This window comes from Hyperolius riggenbachi, chromosome 10 (assembly GCF_040937935.1).
Source record: "Hyperolius riggenbachi isolate aHypRig1 chromosome 10, aHypRig1.pri, whole genome shotgun sequence".
Lineage (NCBI taxonomy): Eukaryota > Metazoa > Chordata > Amphibia > Anura > Hyperoliidae > Hyperolius > Hyperolius riggenbachi.
The window spans coordinates 248218934-248238046 of record NC_090655.1 but is presented as its reverse complement, the minus strand read 5'-3'; the positions used below and the strand labels follow the sequence as shown (position 1 = coordinate 248238046).

Below are 19113 nucleotides of genomic sequence, written 5' to 3'. Positions count from 1 at the left end.
AGGAGGGGGCTGCCCTAATGGGTGGTGGTAGGGAGTTCCATAGTGTTGGAGCAGCTCTTGAGAAGTCCTGGAGGCATGCATGGGATTAAGTGATGCAGGGGGGGTGGTCAGGCGAAGTTCGTTCGAGGAGCTGAGTGAGTGGCTAGGTGTGTACCTCTGAGTAAGATCGGAAATGTAGGTTCAGCAGGTTTTGTGGACAGATTTATAGGCCAGACACAGTATCTTGAATCTGATTCTTGACTGGATAGGAAGCCAGTGGAGGGATTCACAGAGGGGAGCCGCCATGGTGGAGCGATGGGAGGAGTGGATAATTCTGGCTGCCGCATTCATGATGGACTGCAGTGGGGCTAATCGGGTCATAGGGAGACCAGACAGAAGGGCATTGCAGTAGTCAAGGTGGGAAATTATGAGGGCATGGATGAGGAGTTTGGTGGTGGCAGAGGTCAGGAACGGGCGGATCTTGCAGATGTTATGAAGGTGGAAGTTGCAGGACTTTGTGAGGTTTTGGATGTAGGGAGTGAAGGAGAGTGCAGAGTCCAGGGTGACACCCAGACAGCAGGCTTGAGAGGTAGGGCGAATGGTAGTGTGGTTAACAGTGACATGCACATCTGGGAGGTCCAGGGATTGCCGGCCGGGGTGGGAAGATCATAAATTCCGTTTTGACCAGATTTCTTTTCAGGAATGAAACATAGATGTTGGAAGTGTTTCTTATGCTGAAACCTTTAGAGTGTTATATTTAGTATATTCTTCTATATATGCCACTACAGTGCCTCTTTAAATGTGACATTCAAGGTAGGAACACACTAAGCAAAAACGCTAGCGTTGCGGAAAACGCAGCAAAAACGCACATAATGCAAGTCAATGGGCCGCATGAAAAAAATGCATATGTTTGCGTTCTGCAATGTGCTTTTTTAAAAATGCAGGACTTGCTGCATATTTTTCCAAAACACATCTAATACACATGTCAATGGTGATGCAGAGGTATTGCATTTTAGTGCGGTTTTTAAGTGATTTAAAAAAAAAAAACAAGTTTGATGATTTATTTCCGCTTCCTGTTGACTTCCTAGTGATTAACATAAAACCCATATCAAAAACGCATACGCAAATGCATTAAAATGTAGGAAAGTTGCATGTGCGAAACACAAATGCACTCAAAACACACTTAAAACGCACAAATTCATATGTAGCAAATCGCTACCTTTCATGCACTGCCTAGTGTGTTCCCACCCTCAGTGCAGGAATGCATGAGGCAGAATTGCATATGCGGTTTCCATAGCACTGGAAAACACATATGCGATTCTGCCTAGTGTGTTCTTACCCTCAGTGTTTTGCTTTTAAACAATTCTGAATCCTGACAAACAGGAATGTTGGGATCATCATTGGCACAATTAGTGGTGAGCAAAAAATGTGTCAAATTGGAAAACTTTGCTCCACATTAAGTGGAATGTGTAGGGGCTAAAGTGAAACTTTCTATGGACTAATTCATTCCTGAACGGGTAACTTAAAGGAGAACTGTAGAGAGAGGTGTATGGAGGCTGCCATGTTTATTTCCATTTAAGCTATACCAGTTACCTGGCTATCCTGCTGATCCCTTGCCTCTAATACTTTCAGCCATAGCCCCTGAACAAGCATGCAGCAGATCAGGTTTTTCTGACAATTTTGACAGATATGACAAGATTAGCTGCATGCTTGTTTCTGGTGTGATTCAGCCACTACTTCAGCCAAATAGATCAGCAGGACAGCCAGGCAACTGGTATTGCTTAAAAGGAAATCAATATGGCAGCCTCCATATTCCTCTCACTACAGTTCTCCTTTAAGGAACATGCTCCTGATTGATTCATTGGCGGCTCCAGAATCAAACAAATTCTCCTGCAAGTTTCTGACTCAGTCCGTGGACGTTGTCTATCAAAATGCAACAGTAATTACTGGAGTGACTCAGAAGCACTCGTAGTGAGCTCAAGCACAGCCGTATACAGATCCCAGCATAATCAGTGTTCAGCTACCTATCACACAACACAAGTCCCGGCAGATAACAGAAAATTGTAATTTTCCTTTCCAGTCAAATATCCATGGCAGCATACTATGGGATAACCCCGCCCACTAACCAATCAGGACTAGTATCTATAAATCTTTCCCACCCACATGCTTCCCTGCATTTGTAACTATGTCTCCAGAAAAAGGCTGCTTTCAGTAGGGTGGGTCTCCTGTATGCTGCCATGGCTATTCGACAGGAAAGGAAAATTACCATCAGGTAAGTATACAATTTGCCGTTTTCCTGTCAAATCCATGGCAGCATACTATGGGATCTAACTATCCAACAAATAAGAGACTTGGGAGGGCCAATATAATGCTTGAAATCATATAATCTTTAATTAATCAATAATGCAAGAAAACATAACATCTTTTCATTTGAAAGGCACGAACTGCAATCATATTTACATTTTATTTGCCCTTACTGCCGATGCAATAACACTCTTTCCAAACTGTACCGTTGAAGAGGTGGCTGCATCGTAATGATTTACAAACGTGTTAGTGGATGCCCAGTTAGCCGCTCTGCATATAATATAGGCTGACACTATTGCCTGAACGGCCCAGGATGCCGAGATAGCTCTGGTTGAGTGTGCTGTTACCTCACCTGGGACTGTACAGTTCATAACTTTATAAGTTACACAAATTGTTTTGACTAGCCAACTGGCTATAGTTCTTGTGGAAGCCGCCTGTCCCCTACAGTATCCTTCTGGAATAACAAAGAGTCTGTCTGATTTTCTAATCGGTTTAGTAACGTCCACATACCGTTTTATTATCTCTGGTATATTCTAAGCTAAAGGTGTTTGTGAACCTTAATCAATAAATGCAGGTTAATTCCATTCCTGTGCAAAATGAAAGTTTGTGGAAACCTTTGATGCAAACTACGCCATAGGTTTTAACATAACCCTATCTGGGTAGAATAAGGCGGTAAACAACAACCGTAAGTGCTTGTATTTCCAATACACGTCTTGCGGATGCTATGGCACCAAGAACACTGTTTTCAGTGTTAAATTGGGTAAGATACATTCCTCTAATGGTTCAAAAGGAGGTCTTGCCAACCCTTCTAGAACCATAGGTAAATCCCACTGCGGGTATAAGTTCTGTCTTGCTGGCCTTATTTTATTTACTGCTTTTGTAAACTGTAAGATCAATGGGTCAGTTGCTAAATGGATATCCAACAATGCAGATAAAGCTGAAATCTGAACTTTAATGGTCCTGCTTCCTAGTCCCATGTCCACTCCTTTCTGTAGGAATTTGAGAATGGTAGGTATATCCGGCCTATTAGGATTTCCTGTTTTGTCTTTTACAAACTCTATAAATTTATCCCATACCCAAAGATAGGTTTTGTTAGTAGAAGTTTTTCTAGCCTTTAGTAGAGTAGCTGTAACCGACTCTGAACATCCTAAGGCTGTTAATTTCGCCCTCTCAGCCTCCAGGCTGTCAAAGACAATACTTTAAGATCCGGATGGAGAATTTTCCCCTGCGTTAGTAAGTCCCTGGGGCAAGGCAGTGTCCAGGGTGGTTCCAGTGCTAACTCCCTCAACATTGGGAACCAAGTCCTTCTTGACCTGTATGGTATTATTGCAATTACTGTTGTTTTCTTCCTGCTTTTCCTCCTGAGCAGACAATATATAAGTGGAACTGGTGGGAACACATAGGCTATTTGGAACCTCCACGTTGCCATCAGCGCATCCCAGTCTAGAGCTTGCGGGAACTTGTACCTCGACAAGAATCTCGGACACTTGGTATTGTAGGGAGTCGCCATCAAATCCACCTCTGGCTGACCCCACTTCTGGCAGATTCTGATGAATATGCTCTGCTTCAACTCCCACTCGTTGTTGTCAAACCATTCTCTGCCCAACTTGTCCGCTAATGTGTTCTTCACTCCCGGTATATGAATTACCTCTAATACTTTTACAGTTTCTTGTGCTAGCTCCATAATTGGTGTCACCTCCCTCAGTAGACAGTGACTTTGTGTACCTCCCTGGTTGTTTATATAAGTAACTGCTGTTGAGTTGTCCATCCTGAGGACAACCGGTTTCCCCTGAATGTTCTGTAAAAAGTGACGAAGTGCATTGTATGCCACTTGTATTTCTAACACATTTGCTGGAATACTGCTGACAGGCTCCTTCCATTTACCTTGAACATATTCCTTGTCCGTATGGGCTCCCCAATCCCAAAGACTTGCATCGGTTGTTATGTAATAGTGCTCGTTCACCCATAAATTGTGACATCTGCTCAAATTGTGTTGCAAGAGCCACCATGTCAGCTCCGACCTCATATTTTTCCGTAATTGAATAATTTGGTTCAAATCTTGACCATTCCACTGTTCTAGAAAGTTCTTCTGGCATACACGCATATTCCATGCTTCCCATTTTACCATGGGAATTGTCACTGACAATGTCACCAAAATCCTCATAGACTGTCTGGCTGTCAGTCTGTGTTGAGTGAGGACTTGCTTTATTCTTTGTTTGACTTGTATCTTTTTGTCTTCCAGTAAGGAAATTGTGTTGTTTTTGGTGCTGATTTGTGCTCCCAGAAAAATTAACATTTGTGTTGGCTCCAATTGGCTTTTTCTTTAGATTTATCATCCAACCAACTGTTGCAACGTTTGTATCAGAAGAGATCTGTATTCCATTAGCTTGTCTCTTGAGTCCGCTATTAGCAACGCATCATCTAGGTAGTGATGAATGCGTAAATCTTTCTCCCTCAGTAATGCAATCACAGTCACTAATATTTTTGTGAATGTTCTTGACGCCGTGCAGATTCCAAATGGCAGTACCTGGAACTGAAAATTATGCAAAATGAAATTCATCTAACGTTGCAACTAAGGTTTGCTTGTCAGCATCAGCCTGGATTGCCCCCTCAAGATTATCTGACCATACTTTGATAGCCTTTGCCACAGAAGTTTGGACTGTAGCGGGTCTACACTCCCCTCTAGTACTTATGTATGCCTTCTTTAGATCCAGATCCATTTTTCTGTCAAGTGGATCTCTAAACGATACTGAATCCTCTAGGGGTAGCGTGACATGGAGTGCTAGCCTCATAACTGATGCATCCACTAAAGGTGCAGCCTCTAACTGTGCTGCTAGATCACCCTGAATAGGATATAATTTAGAAAACGATTGGCTAATGCCGGTCTCTTTTCCATCCTGGACAACTCATCTTTAACTAATTCTGATACTTCATCCATGACAGGAAATGCAATTGCTTTCCTCTTTAGGTGGGGATAATATTTCATCTTTTTTTGCCTAATGCTTCCGGCGGATCCTCCCATTGAATAGCTTCTCTGACAGATTTTATAAAAGGATTTACAAGTGAAAAATCAAATCCTATTGCTATGTCATCTTCTAAATCTGCCTCTTCCACTGATGACAGTGTGTCTGCAGTACTAACGCCTCCCCCAGGGGGGCAAATATCAGCCATGGATGTTGATTCCAGGGATTGCTGCACTGTTTCTTTAATTAAAGTAGGTAAATCTTGCTGCTGAGTCTCTTCCTCCATAGGAAATGAGTAGAAACAATTTGCACAAACTAATTTTCCAGGGAGTGTTTTATCCCCACATGCCCAGCAGTATCTTTTATCTGGCACATCAACCGGCTTCTGAGAGCTCTTTTGTGACTTTGCCCCTTTATAAGTTCTGGAAGATGATCTATGTGTTGAAGATGTAGATGTTTTATCTTGAGGGCTGGGAAAGAAAATACACATGTGTATTAGTTTCACCCTCGGCCTCTATTAATATGTATCTAAAAGATACCTACCTGTCTCCGGCTTTACCTATTATCAATAGGCTGATCTTTATCTCAGGTAGAACTCTCCATTCTTTCTTCAGCAACAGCTAAAAGAAAGTAATGATGCACCATGAGTATGAAGAAAAAGAACTCTCTAGGAATATGCATAGCACTACTCCTACATATGAGTATACATGGAAATGGTACCTGCTAAAAGTAACTCGACAAATAGGTTTCCAGGATGCAACTTGTATCAAGGATACTGTAACAGAAACAATATAAAAAAAACACCAATATATATACTGGTACCAAGAAGCGATCAACAAGGCAATACACACAAGACTTCTTCATACCTGAACAGCCACTGACTATAAACAGGAGAAGATGCTGCAATACAAACAACAATGACGACTATTAGCGCCATAGAACAAGTGCACAGTGTCCAAATAGTAGCTGAAAAGAAAGTGCTACTACACCTTATCCTGAATAAACGATCTGCTCCTCTCCTTACACAGCGGCGTCTTTCCTCACCGCCATACCCTATTTATTTCACCGGCGTCCTAGCTCCACCCATCCTGTTACAGATATCCAGCAAGGCAGAGAATCACTAACTCCAGCCGTGTGATGTCACATCCTCCTGTTGGAACGCATCCGCCCACTCTAACAGGAACTACCAGGAACTCACTGATGCGAGTTGCTACCCATTCAAGCTGCGTCGCAGCTCCAGCATGCTTAATATATGCTATAACTTACTGCTACCCCTGGAAAGACAAGCAGAAAGGGGGGAATCTCCGCTCACACGCTCATTTAGAGGTTCTCAGAGGGAGCTTTGCGCGAGAGGAGGCAACCTGCGCGGCGGCTGCATGATACAGCCAGGTAAGGCTAAAAGAAAAATCTTGTTGTACATGAAATGTACGTTCCAGTTCTGACTGTTTGTGTCATGATATAGCAGCTAGTTAGGATGTTGGGATAATACAGAAGCATATTTTTCATTTTTCTGACTGTATCATATGTGACGTCGGCTACAGCCATTCTGGCTTTGGGGAAAGCGGTGTTAGAGAGCTCCAGAGCTGGGCAGGGCTAAGCGACCAGAGCACATGACCTGGATGGGCGAAAGGTGACCCCAGACATCCCGATAGGTCAGCTTAGGTCAAAGGTGTCAAACAAAGGCGGGCAGGAATCTGCTAGCCTTTGATATGGTCAGGGCAGACAAAGGGACTTCCTTTCAATCCAAAGGAGCAGAGCAGCACAGCAGCAACTGCAAGGTTCTCTGACAGGCAGACACGCACGCATCCCCCCACTAAGGACACAGTAAGGACTTTTTGCTATAGTTTGGGGGGCCTGGACGTGGGCAGCCATGGAGCCAGCAGCATTGGCAGAACTTTTGGATAGAATTAAGAGGCAGGCCGCAGCAGGAGGCATGGGGTGGATTGAGGGACAGATGGGGTACTTGGATGTGCAGGAGGGCCGTGCCCCCGTCTTACCTCAGTCCAGAATGCGCAGGGCCCCCTCCAGATTCAGCCCGTCAGGGTCCCCAGCCAAGCAGGGGGCTCCAGGGTCCAGAATTACGCACAGTCCAGGCATCCACGAGGGCTCACACAGCCACCCCCCCTCAAAACCCCCCTCCCGCACTTCCCGCGGCAGCCCGGAGCCTGCCTGCTCCATCCCTGGGCAGCCCCGAGGCAAGTCCTCCTCCAGGCCCAACCCCCCTGGCCCTACCACGAGAGGCCAAAAAAGTAAAACCAAGCCTCAAAAAAAGGCCGCTGCCGACACCTCCTCCAAGCCCCGGGGCAAGTCGGGGCGAGGTGCAGACGCCCCGGAGCCCCCCGGCGCAGACCGCCGGCTTTCCCCGCCGACAACCACCGGAGCGGGCAGGGCCAAAAAGCTGGGTGCATCCCCGTCTTCCGCCCATCTCCAGAGCGGGCTCCAACAAAATGGCGTCGACCCGGATGTCCACGGGGTCGACCCGGAAGTGACCTGTCCCACGCCACTGCACCTCCCGGCGTGCGAGCCTGTTCCCTATGATCATGGCACCAACAGCGCACGCGTACATCACCCGGGGGACGCGGATTTCCATCCGCGTCCACCCTCCATCAGCGCACGCGTTCATGGCCCCGGGGACGCGCATTGCCAGCCGCATCCACCCTCCACCAGCGCGCCCCCTACTGGGGACCCTCCAGAACTTACTCTCCTCTCCCCAACACTGTATGGCCACGCCAGGGATCACCCGGGAGGCCCCCAGGGGGTCATGCCGGTGTATGCCCGCGCCCCACCAGCGCCACCCGCAGCCGGCACCCTGCTGCCACCCCCACAGCTACGCCAAACAGCAGCTGGATGCCCACTGCCCCCCCTGGTCCCCACTCCTGTCCTTCCCCCCCCCCCCCCCGGCCCACCCATCCTGAGGCCACTGTCCCCGGGAGTAGCCCAGCACTCAGCCCGGCCCAAAAAACACCACGCTAAGGGGAGAGGCGGGGGGGACAAGGGCCAACAGCCGAAGAAAAGCCGGGGAAAAGAAACCCAGAAGAGAGGGGCAGAAAGTTCCCGGAGTGGCAGAGGAGACAAGACAGCTAAGACAGGCTCCGACCGGGGCCGTGCTCACAAGAAGACACGCACCAGTAACAGAACTGCAAGCAGGTCGCAGATGGCAGGCTCCCAGGGGAGCAGTGCTCAAAAACAGCAAGGTCAACAGGACGCCGTGGAGGCTCCGGCGCAGAGCAGGGGCAACGCACAGGGGAATACGATGGCTCTCGGATGTGTGGAAGGGGTGGCGGCACTCCTACTACCGCAGACGCGCCAAGCTATGGAGCAAGGCATCGGACACCCCCTGGAGCAAGATGCTCGGGGTAGAGGGTCACCAGGAACAGGATCAGTGGCGCCTATGGCGGCAGACTCAGGTGAGGAGATCACCACAGGAGACGAGACTGACGAAGAGTGTTTATTAGATGATTATTGCATGAGGGGGGAAGGGGGGCGACAGGGGTATTCACCAAACTATCCCCAACCGGCCTTTCCGACTAACAATACACTACCCAACCCCTTATGGTCAGCTCAGATGAGTCTGTTACAAAACATGAGGGAAATGATAGCGGGGATGCAGAACAGGTCACAGGGGGAAGCCATGAGCGGGGTATCGGACAGGAATCTCGAGAGCCGCAGGGGCTCAAGCCCCGCTAGCACAAGCACCGACGCGGCCTCATGCACAAGCGGTAAAAAACGCTCGCGGAAGCAGAAGCTCTCAGACAGGAGCCGCAGTTGCTCAAGCGCCAGCAGCACCAGCGCAGACAGGACCTCGCGCGCAAGCGACAAAAAACGGCCACGTAGAGGGAGGGTGTCAGACGCAGCAAAAAGAAACACCTATGTGGTATACGAAGGCCCCCTAGGTACGCACTTAAAAAAGAAACTAAAGAAAAAAGTGTGGAAACGTGAATATTTTGACATTTTCTCACTCCTTTCCCTGGACCGTTTCCCACTTGAGAAATGGGAAAGGGGCAAGGAACATCGTAGGAGCAAGGACGAGTTTAGGAGGAGGGTCAGACTAATACCTAGAACCTTTATGAATTGGTTGCAGGCATTTGTCACAATGGGGAGCATAATCGGGGAAAAGACACCGGAATTATGCTCCTCCCTCTTCTGCTACTTAGACAGCATAATAGATGCATATCGCGCTTATGGGGGGACAGCGTGGCTAAAGTACGATGAGCAATATCGCCAGCGTATGGCGGTCTGGCCCTCATTGGGGTGGGACCAAAAAGACCTTCCCCTATGGACACGTCTTTTCACAGATCCTAAATCGACCTCATCGGGGTCGACTGGAGCACAGGGGGGATGCGGTTACAGTGTACTGCGAGGTAACCAACCCCCCTTTTCAGGGGCAGCCGGCGGTCCCCAGGCAGGGTCGTCGGCATTGCGCAAGAGCGGGGCTTGCTGGCTTTACAACAATGGCGCATGCAAATGGGGCACTAGCTGCCGCTACAAGCACGAATGCTCCGCCTGCGGCGGCCTTAACCATACTTGGGAGAAGTGCTACAAAAGGCTCCGAACAGGGCAAAAATCTCACGAGCAGGCTGGTAAAGGGGAGGTCACCGGTGAGCATCGCAGAGATGCAGCCATGGCTAGATAAATACCCCAATAGAGAGGATGCAGACCTGCTAATACACGGTTTCACTAACGGCTTTCGGATACCTTCACAGACCACTTCACCAACGACGCATTGCAAAAACCTAAAATCAGCCCTCCAGTTCCCGCACATCGTGCAACAGAAAATAGACAAAGAGGTAGAATTGGGAAGAATGGTTGGACCTTTCAAAACTCCCCCCATCCCCAACCTTCACATTTCGCCCCTGGGGGTCGTGCCAAAGAGGGAACCGGGCAAATATCGCATGATCCACCACCTCTCCCACCCAAAGGGAGAGTCTGTGAATGATGGGATAAGCGCTGAACTGTCGGCAGTGACGTACACGAGATTCGACCAGGCTACAGCCTTAGTCAAGGACATGGGAAGAGGGGCACTCATGGCAAAGGTAGATATCGAATCGGCCTTCCGGTTACTGCCGGTTCACCAAGATAGTCTTCACTTGTTGGGATGCCAATGGGGCGGGGGGTACTACATAGACTGCTGCCTCCCTATGGGGTGTGCTATATCTTGCGCTTATTTTGAGGCTTTTAGCTCGTTCTTGGAGTGGGTAGTGCGGAAAAGATCCAGCCTAAGGGGCTTGGTGCACTATCTGGACGATTTCCTGTGCGTGGGCCCAGCTAAGTCAGAGGACTGCGCATTAATGTTGGCTACATTACAGGATTCCTTTCAGGAGTTTGGGGTGCCCCTAGCGCCAGAAAAGACTGAGGGCCCCACTGAGGTGATCAGGTTCCTGGGAATCGAGATCGACTCAAGGGCAATGGAATACAGACTCCCACAGGACAAATTGGCAGACTTAAGAGGAGAGGTAACAAGGGCAATAACAGCTAAGAAAATAACTCTAAGGGCACTGCAGTCATTGTTGGGGAAGCTGAACTTTGCATGTAACGTTATGCCGATGGGCAGGATTTTCTGTAGGAGACTGGCCTTTATGACAGCGGGGGTCACAAACCCACAGCACCATGTTAGGATAAAGGCGGAGGGGAAGGAGGATCTAAGGGTGTGGGAACACTTCCTAGAGGATTACAATGGGAGAACGCTGTGGTTGGAAAAGCAGATGGGCAGCGAGCAGTTGGAGCTGTTCACTGACGCATCCGGTAGTATCGGGTTTGGGGCATACTTTCAAGGACAATGGAGCCATGGCCGGTGGCCACCGGCTTGGCGCAGGTCCCCGCTGATAAGGAACTTGGCCCTACTAGAATTCTTTCCGCTGGTAGTCGCGGCGGAAGTATGGGGCCCAGCGCTGGCAAAAAAAGACGTGGTTTTCAATACCGACAATATGGCGGTGGTATCGGTGGTGAACAAACTGACATCCAGCTCGGGGCCGGTGGTCAACCTAGTCAGGCACTTTGTATTGCAATGCCTAAGGCACAACATCAAATTCAGAGCCGTCCACCTACCGGGAATATCTAACGGTATAGCAGATGCTTTATCTCGTTTTCAGCTGGAACGTTTCCGGGAACTGGCTCCGCAATCGCATGCCCTACCGGTCCAGGTACCACAACACCTCTGGGACATCATTTCTCCATAATGGCGGGCTGGGTCAGGCAATCACTAGCAGAGAGCACATGGAGGGCATATTCCCGGGTATGGATGCAGTGGGCGGATTTCCAGGCCAGGTCAGGACCAACTCATGCAGGTTGGGGAACAGACAGGGAGCGCCTCCTCGCATTTTTAGGTGAAATGTTCCGGAGAGGCTGTTCGCCGGCAACAGTAGACAGGAGCATGGCGGCGCTAGCCTTCATGTTCAAGCTCAAAGGGGGTGGGGATATAACAAAAGACTTCCTTTTGCGACAGGCAATAAAATGTTTTCGCAGGGGCCCAAAAGCCACGGACAAGAGACGTCCCATTACTCTCCCGCTACTCAGGGATATCATGGTCGGCATGGGTAATGTGTGTCGGGATGAACACGAGAAGAAGCTGTTCAGCCTAGCCTTCTCAATAGCCTTCCACGGGGCCCTACGCCTGGGGGAATTGGTTAGCCAGCGTACAAAGGACCGGGGGGGGGGTTACAGGTCACGGAAGTTTCCATGGGAAAAGAGGCCCTGTTCATCCACATACCAAAATCAAAGACTGATCAGAGGGGAAAAGGGGCGACATTGACGTTGAGGGTAAGGCCTGGATGCCCCACGTGCCCCCTCGGGCTCTTTATGCAATTTATGGGGGAACACCCAACAGGGGGAGGACCACTGCTACAGCACAAAGATGGGTCAGCCCTTTCCCGCTACCAATTTGTTGCAGTACTTAAGCGCTGCTTGACTTATGTCGGTTGCAGATCAGAGGAATACGGATCCCATTCGTTCCGCATTGGGGCCGCCACAGAAGGGGCGGCAAGGGGCCTGAGTGATCAGAGGCTTTGCAAATTGGGCAGGTGGAAATCAGGGAGGTTCAAGCTATACATCCGCCCTCACTTGGTAGAGCAATACTAGGGCAATGGGGGGGGGGGGCCTAAGGGGAGGGAGGCCGACATGCAAGAGATATTGATTAAAAAAAAAAAAAAAAAAAAAAAAAAAAGTATTTCTAAATGTACCCAATTGTTGCCTTCACAGATACACCCAAGCCCAGATGCAAAGTATGGATAGTGGGGCATTCCTACGTGGTATGGGCGGAACGACAGGCAACTCAGCGCAACGGGGGAAGGAATCTGAGTATGAGTACAGAAGACGCAGAGGTGCACTGGTTTGGGTACCCGGGCCTTACGCTAGAAAGACTAAAATCGAAATTCGGCCGGCTGACACGGCTTTGGGGACCTCCTGATGTGCTAATGCTGCATATAGGAGGGAATGACCTGGGCTGGCTTTCAACTTACGACCTAATGACGGATCTAAAATACTTCATGGTGAGAGTTTGGGATCTCTGCCCCGGGGTGGTGGTGGTCTGGTCAGATATGATACCCAGAATGCGGTGGCGCCCTCTGGTCCCATACGCAAAAATCAACCGAACCCGTTGGAAGGTAAACAAAGCCATTGCCAAATTTGTATGCAAAAGAGGGGGACTGTCAGTTCGACACAAGCTACTGGAAAAGGACTCTTCTTTCTTCAGGCACGATGGCGTCCATCTTAATGATGTCGGGAACGAGGCGTTCCTGTTTGGGCTGAGGGAGGCTGCGGAGGCCGCCCTCAGCGTGTGGCGGGGCATTCGGGGTTGAGAGGCAACTCCCAGAATGCGGTGGCGGGTCCTTTGTAAGGCCGACTTGGAGGCATAATCACAACAAGGACGGAATAAAGTTACCCGCAGAGCTGAGATGGAACATGGCTTGCGGCTACTTTGGTGATGGCGGCCTTGGCCGGGGACTCTGCAACGAAATGATTGTGGTTGCCGAAAGAAGAGGAAAAGGAAACCTGGTTACGTGAAATAGTGATTGTTTGTAGAAAAAATTGATTATTGTATACTAACACTTTTTAGGATTGGAATGTAACCAGAAAATAATGTTAATAAAAGCTGTGGCCTTGGTATTCCAGATAATTGTCACAGCCTGGTGTTTACAGGGGAAGGGGAACCTATGGGGCTTATCCGGGTCATGTTTGTATGGCAGAATTAAGTACTTTGAGCTTTTGCATTCAGTTCCTCTGGAAGTTGGATGCTGCTAATTGAATCTCCTGTAGTACATTTGCATTTGAGGGGGAACAATATAAGAACATTTGCGCTGGTAAAAGTTCACTACATTTATATACCATTTTTTTTTTTATGCAAACTTGTCTTGCTGTGTATCGTTGTAGACTTTTATTTTGTAACTTTTTACTTTTTTTTTGTAAATCTTTTATATATATTATATATGTATGTACAGTATATATTATTTTCTGCATTGTTCCACTTTTTCCTGGAATATTAAATCGTTATTTAATAAGTTTGACTTCTGCTGTACTAAACTAACACTCATAGCCTAGTAGAAGAGACTGAAGTGTAACGGTGTACAAATCCATGCCTGATTGTATGATTGAGCAACACTACCGTATAAGATTGTAATTGCATTGTGTGTATGGGGCATTCCCGCGCTCGACAGCAGAGTGGGAAGTCTCCGAGTGGCTAACACTAACAGTATCGTTCGGAACGACTGTTAGTGGTTTTGCTTCACTACAGTGTAAGATTGCAATTGTGCGTGTGTGTGGGGCGTTTGTCATACATTGGTCTAAAGCGCGCAGCTGACCCAACGTACGAAAACGCCAGTGCGAGTCGCTCGACAGCAGAGTGAGGAGTGTGTCTAGCAACAGCTAGTGGTGGCAGTGAGCAGTGTCTGAGTGGTCACAGCCTTGTTTTAGCTTGAATAAGACTGCTCCCCTCTCGATCTGGTCAAACCCGCAGTCGGGAACCGTATCCGCAGGCGTGCCGCGGGGCCGGTTCCTCACAGTTTGGACAGAGGAAAAAAGCAGGGAAGCATGTGGGTGGAAAAGATTTATAGATGCTAGTCCTGATTAGTTAGTGAGCAGGGTTAACCCATAGTATGCTGCCATGGATTTGACAGGAAAATAGCACAGCCTCCCTGCAAGGAATGTAGCAATAAAGAAACAGCTGTAGGGGAAGGGAGGAGAGCGAGTGAAGGCTACAAGCGCACACACCATAAGGGTCTCCTACCCTACATCTCCCTGCATGCTTTGCTGTGTTCTGTACATGGGCAATAGGACACAAGAGTTTAGGAAGGAGACACGTGAAGTGCAGACGGAGATGTAAAGTACAGATGAGCTAAAGGATGGATGGAAGTGATTTATGGGAGCAGTTAAATTATTTATTATAAGTTCCAGGGGAGGCAATTAGTGCCCTGGTGAGTCCAGCTAACATTACATTATAATCCTTTGTTTTTTGTTGTCTAATTAGTCATTCAGGAGACTCAAAAGTAAATGTACTTTTAAGCTTGCTGGTGTTGGCAGAACAGCCATTTACATTGTTGAACATTTCTAAAGCAAAGTTCCGAGGGTCACTGACAATTAGCAGACATCTGGGAGAGGGGGACTGCCTCACACTGAGGGTCAGCTGCATGACATAAGGCTCATACATGTTTTAAATAATTGTTATTTGTTATGCTTATTAATGATTGTTTTGGGTAGCAGTTTAAGAACAAGTGATGTACAGACACTCTACTCACCTCCATGTTTGGAAACCTGTGCTGTTTGTGTGCATCTGGCCATTTATACTGGATATTGGGAGGCCTCATACTGAGGGCACAACTTGCTATTTATACTGTAGAGTTGGCTATACTGGGGAGGGGGGCTTATCTGCGAGTCAATCACTTTTCCATGATTTTGAGCTGAAAGTGGGTACCTCGGCTTATATGCGGGTCAACTTATATGCGAGTATATACAGTACATACAAAAACTCTATAAAAATAAAACAGACAAAACACATATTAAAATCCAGGCACATAAATGAGTTCCATATAGAAAGCCTCAATATTATAGGGAATCCACTGAAAAAGGAAGGAGAAGAAGAAAATATGTACGGTGTGTTTCTCACAGAGTCCATAGAAGAAAAAACTTCAGACCCACAACCCTATCAGTGCCAAAAAATGAAGAGTACAATAGGGGAGACCAAGCTGGAGTATACACAGAGCGTATAGAATCTTTACCTTCATACTCCTAGATGAGTAGTATAGTACAGGTCACGATAAAGAGCACCTCATATCAAGCACCAAAATAGAGAGTATACACCCGGGGTACTCAAGTTGCAACCCCTATACTCTGTACTGAGGTATCTTATCATGCGACCAACAGGGCAGCAACAGAGGGTATTTTACATAGAGCAATGAGGATAAAATAAAAAACATCATAAAGGGAGTAAGCACAGAGGCCATAAAATTTACTGCTCCCTTACCCCAAAGATGAGCATAAACTGAACTGCCAGATGTATCCCAAGCAAGTAAATATCTGCCCACATCCATTGTCAGGTAGTAGAAATGATGTCCCGGGCTAGTAAATATCAGCCCACATCAATTAGCAGATAATCTACCATCCATGCCCTCATCATCTCCCGCCTTGACTACTGCAATGCCCTACTATCTGGCCTCCCCTTAAAACGTATTGTACCCCTTCAATCAGTCATAAATACAACAGCTGCTAAACTCATCCATCTTTCCCACCACTCTGCTTCCCCTTCTCCCCTCTGCGAAGCCCTACACTGGCTCCCTATCTGCTTCTGGATCAGTTTTAAGGTTCTGTGCCTTACCTACAAATGTCCTTCTTAATTTTACCACCCCAGCAATGACACCCTTCTCATGGACTAACTGGGACTTGTTTTGCCGGGTCTCTGTAAAACGCATTTTATACCCTGATTGCATGTATAACCGTGTGCTATGTTGTATAACCGTTTGCTACCTCTCTGTCTGTCACCCCTTGTTTACAATGTATGTATCCCTATTTACTGTCCAGCGCTGCGTAATATGTTGGCGCTTTATAAATACAATTAATAATAGTATAATATTGCATTTTTCTCCTGGCAGACTCAAAGCACCAGAGCTGCAGCCACTAGGGTGTGCTCTGTAGGTAGTAGCAGTGCTAGGGAGTCTTGCCCAAGGTTTCCTTACTAAATAGTGCTAGCTTACTGAAAATGAAGAGCCAAGATTCAAACCCTGGTCTCCTGTGTCAGAGGCCAGTACCAGTACACTATCCATCCAATGAAATGGTTGAATATCAGTAATTTTACCCATATTCTACTAGCGGCAGTCTTCTGCACTATATTTAGCGGGCGCCATTTTTATAGGTATGCCATGCTGGATCCACATACCTCTGTGTATTGTCCTTTCCTGGTTCCCCTCCAGCCCCTGTATTACAGTCCTGTCAGGTGCAGCTCTGCTGAATCATTGTTTGATGAGACTTCTGCATAACGGGGCTACATACCAATATACAGCAATGAGGAGATATTGGAAGTGTTTCTAATGCTAAATCTAGGATGATTAAAGGGAATCTGTACTCTAAAATTCTTACAATAAAAAGCATACCATTCTATTCATTATGTTCTACTGGGCCCCTCTGTGCTGTTTCTGCCACTCCCTGCTGCTATCCTGGCTTGTAATTGCCATTTTTATGCAGTGTTTACAAACAAAAGACATAGCAATTGATAGGCTGAGAGTAGCTCAGTGTGTGTGTCATACAGAGTATGCAGGGGGCCTGGAGAGGGTGTGTATAGCTTCTATCCAATCACAAGCAGCACAGCACATTCCAGCCTGACTGCCTGAGCCCGACAGAGGAGAGAAGATTCCATCATATAACAGAGATAATACAGCCACTGTGCAACTAGGAAAGGCTGCAGTAAGCCAGAGCACATTAGAACAGGCATAGGAACTTATAGGATAGAAGAAATGAGGCTCAAAATTGTGTGACAGAGTCTCTTTAAAGGGACCCTGAGCAGTGGCTAAAAAATAAATATGGACTTACTTGGGGCTTCCTCCAGCCCCCCCCCCCCCTCCCCCCTATAGCCCACATAGGGCATGCGCAGGACTATTATGGCGACCGGCATGATGCCATGCATGCGCAACTTCAGCCAAAGTCGTCGGTTTATCCTGCAAAAGGACTGTGGAAAAGAAGAAGAGGATGCTAGGGAACCTCGTGGGCTATGGGGTGCTGGAGGAAGCCCCAGGTAAGTCCAGATTTCATTTTTTAGCCACTGCTCGTGGTCCCATTAAAAGTGTTAACTTTAGTATATGCTTCTGAATGCCACTACAGTGCCTCTTTAAATCTGACATTTAGGGCTTGATTCACTAACAAAAGCGCAGCGTAACAGCGCAAGTTAATTACTGACTGTTACACGCTAGTGAATCACTGTGACATAAATCTGGCTCCCCGCACACTAGTGACAGCGTAGCATGCGTAATCCGGGTATTGCAGCATAGCGAACGCTAGTAACTTTACTCCCGCTCCACTCCTCCCAGCCTGTCACTTGACAGGCAGCCTATTGAGCCAATCAGAGTGCAGGGATTACCTCTTTAATGTGACTGGACCTGCAGGAGCTCAGAGCGGGAGGAGTGGAGCAGGCGTAAAGTTACAGGCGTTCGCTATGTTGCCATACAGCAGCATAGCGTGCGCTGAGTGCCTGCTCCCCTAACTGAGCCTGATTACGTACACTATGCTGCCACTAACGTAGCATAGAATTAAGGCACGGAGATTCACTAGCATGCATAACAGTAACTCGTGCTGTTACGCTGCACTATGGTTCGTGAATTAAGCCCTTCGTGTTTTGCTTTTAAATAATTCTGGATCCTGTCCAACAGGAATGTTTGGATCATCATTGCCTCTTGATGGTGAACACAAAATGTGTCAAATTGGAAAACTTTGTGCCACATGAACTGGAACTTGTAGGGGCTAAAGTGAATTTTCTAGGGACTAAAGATCATACTACTGATTGATTAATTGGCTGCTCCAGAATCGAATTCAGAGCTAGTGCACAACAAAAGCGCTTCTGAGCACTTTTCAAATCACCAGCGGTTTGAAAAGTGCATAGCTACAGTAGCCCTATTCTTTTTTACATCACACTCACGTGCTGCATGTAGCATTTTTTGCAGCGATTCAGCTTGAATGAATGTAAAAAAATGCTCATTCATTCAAAAATCGCTCTGAAAATTGCTTTACAAAATCCAGGTTCTTGTAGAAGACAAAAAAGGCCCAGAGAGGCCGGGAGCCCGATCTGGAGTATTACCAGAGGAATACCAGGAAAAGTAAATGAGTCAAGAGATAGACTCACAAAATTGGGTTGCTATAAAAGCAACCACTCAATCAGCATGTGAGGAAGTGCCGTCCCCACTCGGCCTTGCTTCTAATGGTATGATTGGTCGCACCTCTGGAAAAAGATAGCACGCCTGGAAAACTTCCAAGCGCCCTAACCCCTGGGTAGGGTGAAGTAACTGGGAGGGGGTAGGAGGCGCCCAAGGATGTATACCTATATTTCCTATATTATATAGTTCAATTGAGATAAGTTACTAATATTCCTACCTTAAAGAAGTTACACTCACACATAAGGTAGCAGTAAAATTTCTAAAATTTTTATTAACACACAATTTGGCAACGCGTTTCACGACAACAGCCGCTTCCTCAGGTCTATAGGTGTCCCCTTAGTTCTGTTCCGGATAAACTTCCACGTGAAAGTTTATCCGGAACAGAACTAAAGGCACACCTATAGACCTGAGGAAGCAGCTGTTGCCGTGAAACGCGTTGCCAAATTGTGCCTTAATAAAAATTTGAGAAGTTTTACCGCTACCTTACGTGTGAGTGTAACTTCTTTAAGGTAGGAATATTAGTA

At 47.3% G+C, this 19113-nt stretch overlaps 1 protein-coding gene across 2 annotated transcripts in view; it reads left to right on the top strand.

Annotated features, from left to right (window-relative positions):
* LOC137535190 (uncharacterized) overlaps window positions 1–19113 on the top strand; it is a 200991-nt gene that overhangs the window by 16619 nt on the left and 165259 nt on the right. The window lies entirely within an intron of this gene.